Source organism: Aptenodytes forsteri, unplaced genomic scaffold (assembly GCF_000699145.1).
Source record: "Aptenodytes forsteri isolate BGI_AS27 unplaced genomic scaffold, ASM69914v1 Scaffold259, whole genome shotgun sequence".
In the NCBI taxonomy this organism is placed as follows: domain Eukaryota; kingdom Metazoa; phylum Chordata; class Aves; order Sphenisciformes; family Spheniscidae; genus Aptenodytes; species Aptenodytes forsteri.
Genome location: NW_008795251.1, coordinates 320034 through 327520, shown reverse-complemented (window position 1 = coordinate 327520; position 7487 = coordinate 320034).

Genomic DNA, 7487 nt, shown 5'->3' with positions numbered 1-7487 from the left:
CCCCACTTTATGTACTGAGCATGACGTCACATGGTATGGAATATCCCTTTGGCCAGTTTGGGTCAGCTGTCCTGGCTGTGCCCCCTCCCAGCTTCTCGCTGGCAGGGCATGGGAAGCTGAAAAGTCCTTGACTAGTGTAAGCACTGCTTAGCAACAACTGAAACCTCGGTGTGTTATCAACATTGTTCTCATCCTAAATCCAAACCACAGCACTGTACCAGCTACTAGGAAGGAAATTAACTCTGTCCCAGCTGAAACGAGGACATATGCTTCCCAAGTTTTCAGATGAGATGTTTTGTGATGACTGGTAGGGCAGACAGACATATGCTTAGCAACAGAAATGCTCCAGATTAATGGTCTGTAGTTCACAGCAGGTCCTTGGGGTGATTTGTGGGGCTGGCTTTGCCTCGGTGGGGCTGTTGCTACCATGTCTAAGCTAAAGAAAGGGTCTGGGACCGCAGCTGTCCCCATAAAGGTTTCAGCATGCAGAGCTGAGAGGTGCCAGCATCTGTCTATGGCCAGCACTGGGATTTAATTCCCTGCCTCCCTAAAAAGCCCATCCAGCCCACGGAGCAGTGTGGACATCCTCCACAGGGCACAGCTCTGGTGCTACACTTGCATTGCCAACAGCATTGCCAACACCCTTTCGGGTCCTGGATCTGATTTCATCCCTGCAGCTGGCTGCCTTGTTTGGGACCCAGCGGCGGTGCATGGGGTAAGTGTAACAGCATTCAAACCTTAACACTAAACTGTACAATCACTGACAGAAGTTTTAGCGAGTCAGCTGGAACGTGCTGTCTGCCCAAGAAACTGTGTTATGTGACAGCCACAACACCGCTGCAGCACGCGTCTGTGTCCGCTTGTCCTGGGGAGTTAATGAGGGTGTTTTCTCCTGTGCAGCGGGCTTTGCTTGCGGAGCTGCTGGCAGGGAAGCAGAGCTGTGTGGCAAGCGCCGAACACGTCTCAGCCCTCTTCCCCTTCCCCTTCGCTTCCATGGCTTCGCAGAATAGTCTCATCATCACAAAAATGTTTGAATAACGCCACATCTTGGTGTTTTACAAAATCATGTGCTCGATATAAACTGTAAATTGTACCACATGGCACAAGGCAGTGGGAGGCAGGGGATCTTCTCCAAATCTCTCTGCAGGAGTATGCCTTTGGGAGATCAGCTGTAAGTGATTTTTTTTTTTCAGAGATAGAAAAGGAGTTTGTGTTTTTGCCCATTGGATAGGTGGGTGGATTTGGAGGGTCATGCAGGTCCAGGTGGGCCTGAGAGGGGGGCAGATGTGCACTGGATGGTCCCTGTGTCCACGTGCTGGCCTGCCTGCACCAAGATCCAAGGGATCTGTTGGATGTGGACCACGCTGTAAGGGCTAGAGACAGTATATCCCAAATCAGTCTCAGTGGCCAAATCCTGCTGGTCCTCATCCGCCGGGGCTCTGGGTGTGGGCAGGAGGTGAGTGAGCTGTGCTGCACAGGGAGGTAGGCAGCTGCAGAGGCTGCAGGTCAGTGGCGAGAGCTGCCACCAGGGCCTGGCAACAGGTATGGGGCAGTCCAGAGGGGTGCAGCATCACTCCTGCTCACAGCCAGAGGCACTGGGCCCTTTGCCACAAAGCTGTACCTCGCTCCTCCCCAGTCCCCGCGTTTTCTCTTTCAGGGCTTGATTGGGCTCCTACAGACCAAGGGAAAGCCCAGAGCATCCCCCAGGACGGAGGCACAGAGAAACATTTGCTCCTTGGGTGCCCTGGGTATGGGGAGATCCTCGTCTCCTGGGCATCACTGCAGCCACCACCTCCTCTCCTTCCTGCCCCATCTTGCCCCCCATGCATCCCCAGCAGCTGGAAAATGAAAAACCATTGTGCATTTCTGGTCCTAATGATGTTCTTTCTTCATTCCCTGATGCTCTATGTAATGCAGTGTCACCGTGAAGGTAACATCAAGTACATTTGTCACCATAACCAGCCCCAAACAATGTTTCACGCATAAGGCAAGGTTTGTTAAATGGCTCTGTGGACTAGGTGTGGACTCTAAACCCCTAGAGATGCGGTTGTTATTACACGTTTTGTACAAGGGAGTGTACTGGTTTTGGCTGGGATAGAGTTAATTTTCTTCATAGCAGCTTGTATAGGACATTTTTTGGATTTGCGAACAAAACAGTGTTGATAACACACCCATGTTTTAGCTATTGCTGAACGGTGCTTACACAGGGTCAAGGCCTTTTCTGCTTCTCACCCCACCCCACCAGTGAGCAGGTTGAGGGTGCACAAGAACTTGTGAGGGGACACAGCTGGGACAGCTGACCCCAACTGACCAAAGGAATGTCCCAGACCACCATGTGACATCATACTCAGCAGCAAAAGCTTGTGGGGGCGTTGAGCTTGCCAGGGCTGCTGTTGCCTGGGGACTGGTTGGGCATTGGTCGGCTGGCGGTGAGCAATTTTGGGGGTTTTTCTGCACCACTTGTTTTTCTTGGTTTTGTTTTCCTTTCTTGTTGTATTTTATTTTACTTATTAAACTGTCTTTATCTCAAACCATGAGTTTTTCCACTTTTACATATTCTCCCAGAACCTGCCTTTGGTTGTGTTTAAGGTGATAACAGGGCTGTTTGTTTGCTTGGATGTTTTTCCCTCCAATTAGTCAGGCTTAAATATGCAATTTAGCTTCTACATAAGAAATTCCTTTTTTTCCTTTTTTTTGCAACACTATTTTCTCTTTCAAAACCAACTTGAGGCAGTTTCAAGGAGACATCAGAAGCATAACTGCTGACATTGAAATGTGAGTGCCGGCTCACAGTTTCACAGCTGCATGTGGTCTTTAACCTCATCAGGATTATAAGGCTACCAGTGTTTCCGAATTAATTTTACATAACTTCAAATGGGTTTCTGTTAAAAAGCATACTAAAATAATACAAATGACCACCTCCCTCCCTCAAAGGACTCAAACAAAAAATAAACAAGGGAGAAATTCTGTCCTTTCATTGGCACTGTGGATCTCCAGTAACGGGTTTTATGGACAACAGACTTATTGTCAAACAGGCAAGGAAGGATCCCAGGAGCTCTCCCTCCTACCAGTGTTTGACTTCATGTTTCTTCTGTGTCAGAAGTCCTGAGTCCCCAGAAAAAGGTGGTTCCTGGCTATACTGGGGTTTTGAGAGTGGGTGCTCTGATCCTATAAGCTTCTGCCCCGCTGCTGCTCCACACAAGCTCACTTGGGTGAAAACGTTGGGCTAGTCTCTTCTTTAACCAGGGAAAAAGAAACAGCAAGGACCAATGGATAAAAGCCAAAAGGTAAGCATTTAGGACCCTGGGATTCACTGAAATCAATGGGGTGTAGGCTCCTAAATGCTTCTGGATCTGGCAGATTTAATGGATCTGCTCCAGACATGGGAGCCAGAGCTCTGTTAGTCCAACCTCGATAATTAAATTATTGCATTGTCTTAGCTTAAATGCTGAGTAACTGGACCTCTGTTTCCTTCTTTAAAAAAAAAACAACAACCCCAAAAACAAACCAACAAACAAACGGGGATAATATTACTCATCCGCTTCTGAAAGGTGCTTTGTGTATAAGGTACTCTGCAGGGGGAAGCTGGGACTCAGGTAAACAGTACTCTCAGGCTTGCGCTGACCCTGGGGGTAAGAGAGGGTAATATGTGGTTGGAAAAAGCCCTTCCTTGTATGCACATCAAACACAACTGCTGTGAAGAAGCTGCTAGTCTCTTTGGTCACAGGTCACTCGGGAGGGTGGCTGATATAACCTCTCCAACGTTGCCACACACCGAGCTGCAGATGAGAAGGCTGCAGCGGGGCTGTGAGCGCTCAGGCGCTGCCAGGGCTCGGGAGCTCCAGAGACAACTAATACCTCTGTCATGCTGCACTGACATGCAATAAAATAAAACTCTGGCCCCCCAAAAAAGGGAATTTTATCCTTCTCATCAGACAATGCAACAAGTAGCGCTTGTCAGTGTGAGTGCAGTGAGCATACATGCATTTACATACATATGTAAATGGAATGCACATTTCAGAGCTTAGCACTGAATTTTTAGAGCTATCTGGGCTAGCGTGTTGTGCCAGGGGTTTCCAACACATTGTACACAGCTGCCCAGAAAGTACGGGGAAGCCACAAGCCTGCCTGGCAGCTGGCACCACCGAATTAGGCTTCTTGGTGCCCCAAGCCAGCGAAGCCATGGCAGGAGACATCCCCTCCCTCTGGGGAAAGGCGTTTGCAGTTCAGGACATGCTCTCTCAACTCGTTGGCTCTTGGGCAGCATCCCCACAGACTCCATTCCCTCAGTGTACGGGCACTTCACAACCTGCCACCAGCTTTAATTTGGACAAACTCATTCCGCTTTTGGAAGCCCTCCTCTGTGCACCTGGATTACAAATGAATTTACCAGCACTTTCTTTTTTTCTGGAGAAAAAGGAACAAGGATGAAGAAAAGCTATACTTGCAAAGTAGTACTGTGTAGCTTTGCAACACTGTTTAATATAATTGTTGTCCAAAAATTGTGTTGACAAGGAAATCCCAGAAAAAATAACTTATGGAAGCAAAATTCATGTAATCTAATGGATGTCCATTAGTGCACTTCCTTAGTTTTCATCTCCTGAGTCTTTCATCAGAAAGATTTCTATTTATTATTTACAAACAATCAAACTACAATAATAACAAAAGTAACCCTTTTCAAGAATCATCCCGAATGACTGATATTGTATTTTTGTCATCTTGATCACACTGAGTTAATTTTTTTCCCTTCTAAATAAAAACTAGGAAGAAAATTCTGTTTTAATTTCTTTTAATATTTGACACAATCAAAATATATGTCTTTCTCTTGTGGAGTGCAGAGACTGCTATACACTGGAGAGATACAGATTTCCCCAACACTAATTTTTAACTGCTAGCATGTAAAGAAGCAATAACATAATGTATTACCAGGCAACAATGAAAGAGGCTATGGCAGCAATCATGTTGTGTGTGTGGTGTCCAGAGTTAAGGGTTCTTAACCTTTTTGCTTTCCTCCCTTGTGTATCAAACACTTAGTGAAAGCCATTATAAGGTGGTATTAACATGAACTATTTTTAACAAGCTATGATGGCAAGCTGAAAGTAGTACGCTGCATAAAAAGTCTTCATCGAACTTCCATTTCAACAAAGTTATTTTCAGATGCCATATGTATTAGCCCTTTCCACTGAGACTGCGTTCAGCTGTCATTAATATCATCAAACATTTTCTGAATTTGCTGCAGCTTCTGGGTAAGCTGTTTCCAACGTGGCAGCCTTGACTCATCAGTTGGGACACATGCACCGTTCTGAAGAGGAAGAGCACAGTGCCCCATACATTGGTCCTATTTTAACCGTGCAGAGCTTAACACGCTCCTGCTTGTCACACCGACTCTCTGAATGGGCTGAATCTGAGCAGACAATGAGTGCTGCAGAGAGATGAGCTCTTCTGCTGCAAATGTGTGACACACAGACATTTTTGCAAAAAAACCCAGTTGTCATTAAAATATTCAAACAACCCTAACTGGTATAAACACTGTTCAAACACTCCTAATTGACACGAATACTGAATGTCTCATATGTTCTTCTACTCACATCATAGCCAATCTTTCTTTAGGGAAGACATTTCTTCCTGCCATGTAGGATTAGGAGCACAGTTTCAAGCTAAGGAATTGAAATTTGCTGATGAAAGCAGTATGAGCACTATGAGAGCACATGGTGTTTGCCCACTGCACAGTGACAGGAGGGATGAAAGATGAGGGGGGGAGCTTGGCAGGGCAGAACAAAGAGCCCAAATCAGCTGGATGTGGGGCTGCTCCCCAGACAGGACATTATGGAGCAATGTCAACAAACCTGCCTATGTACTCTGGGGGGGGGAAAAAAAGAAAAACCCCAGCCCTCCACCTATGAAAAAGATGAGAAAAATTTGCTTTTCTGTTGACCTTGCCCAAACATCAGCACAGCTTGTTCTCACAACTTTATAAACAAACAATATCTCGTGCAAATTGGCTACATCAAGAGTTCATTTACAGTTTGATGAAAAGAAAACCTGGTGGCTCATGGCCAGCGTAGAATGCTGACACTGGTCCATCAACTGCAAAGCGTGGGGACCAATATAACATACATGAGATCAAGGTCCACCCAGATAGTGTCCCTGCCTTTGATGTGGGATGCCCATGGTTCTTTTCACTCTTCGGCCTCTAACTGCAGATGTGAGAAGATCCAGATTGTTGCCATCATACTCATGGTCAGACCAAAGTTGAACTGCAGGAGGAACAACTAAGAAGTAAAGAGAAGTACAAGGACAAGAACCCTTCTTCAGTTTATGTGTTTTTATGTTTCACTCTGCCTCTCAGCATAGAGACCTTATAAAAAAGTAACTCTCTTGGCCACGAGAAGAAGGGTGTAAATGGCTTTGATAGAATCAGTCAGACTGAGGGGCTGTGAATGCTGCATAATGCTTTATACGCAGCCTTTGAGCTTCTGCCCATGTTTCATGTATTCCTCACCAGCAGCAAGGTAATTTTAGAAATGTGACTTTTCCAGACAACTCGCATGAAAGTGCACACCGGCTTGCAGGTTGGCCTCATGCACTTTTTTTTCTTTTCCTCAAAACAGCATCAAACTGGCAGCTGCTTTCACATTTTCAAACCAGAGTGTCCCAGTGAAATTTTCTTCTGAAATTGCAAAGATATGAAGAGCACTAATGCACGAAGAAGTAAATATCTATTACTTATAATAGAAGACTGGAGCTGAAGATTAAGAAAAATAGAATTGCAGGAAAAAGCATTAGTGAATGCTGTCATGTGCAGACATCAGAAGCCACCGGTTAATATACAGTGTGCCAAGAACAGGCATCTTTGAAGTATGAACGTATCTTTGTGCAGAGCAGGAAAAAAACTGCAAAGATGCAAGAGAAAAATAACATGCTGAGTCTCAAAGTTTTACTGTAACCCACTCATCCAAGGTCTGCCCCTGGAAAGATTAATGTCCTAGAAATATAACTATGAAAGGAAATCTAGATTACCTGTCCAGCTCTGAAAGTGAAAAACAGTAAAGGAGTAAATGAAAAGCTATTAATTCAGGACTACAAATTCAGCTTGAAAGTTTAGCCTTTCTTACTGTTCTTGAGGATATAAACAGATATAGAAAATGATTTCCTGGGGGAAAAATGATAGATACATATTTTTTCATGTATTTAAAGTCTATGGATGAAACCTTAGGCATACATTCTGGACCAAATTCTTATTCTCCTGTTCTTGTAAGGTTGATCCTGCTTCAAAAATGTTCATATTGATAGCATTTGGGAATACTATTGTTGTGGTTTAACCTCAGTTGGCAACTGAGCACCACACAGCCGCTTGCTCACTCCCCCCTCCCCCTGCTGGGATCGGGGAGAGAATTGGAAGAGCAAAAGAGAAAACTCGTGGGTTGAGATGAAAACAGTTTAATAATTGAAATAGAATAAAATCCTAATAATAATAATAATAGTAA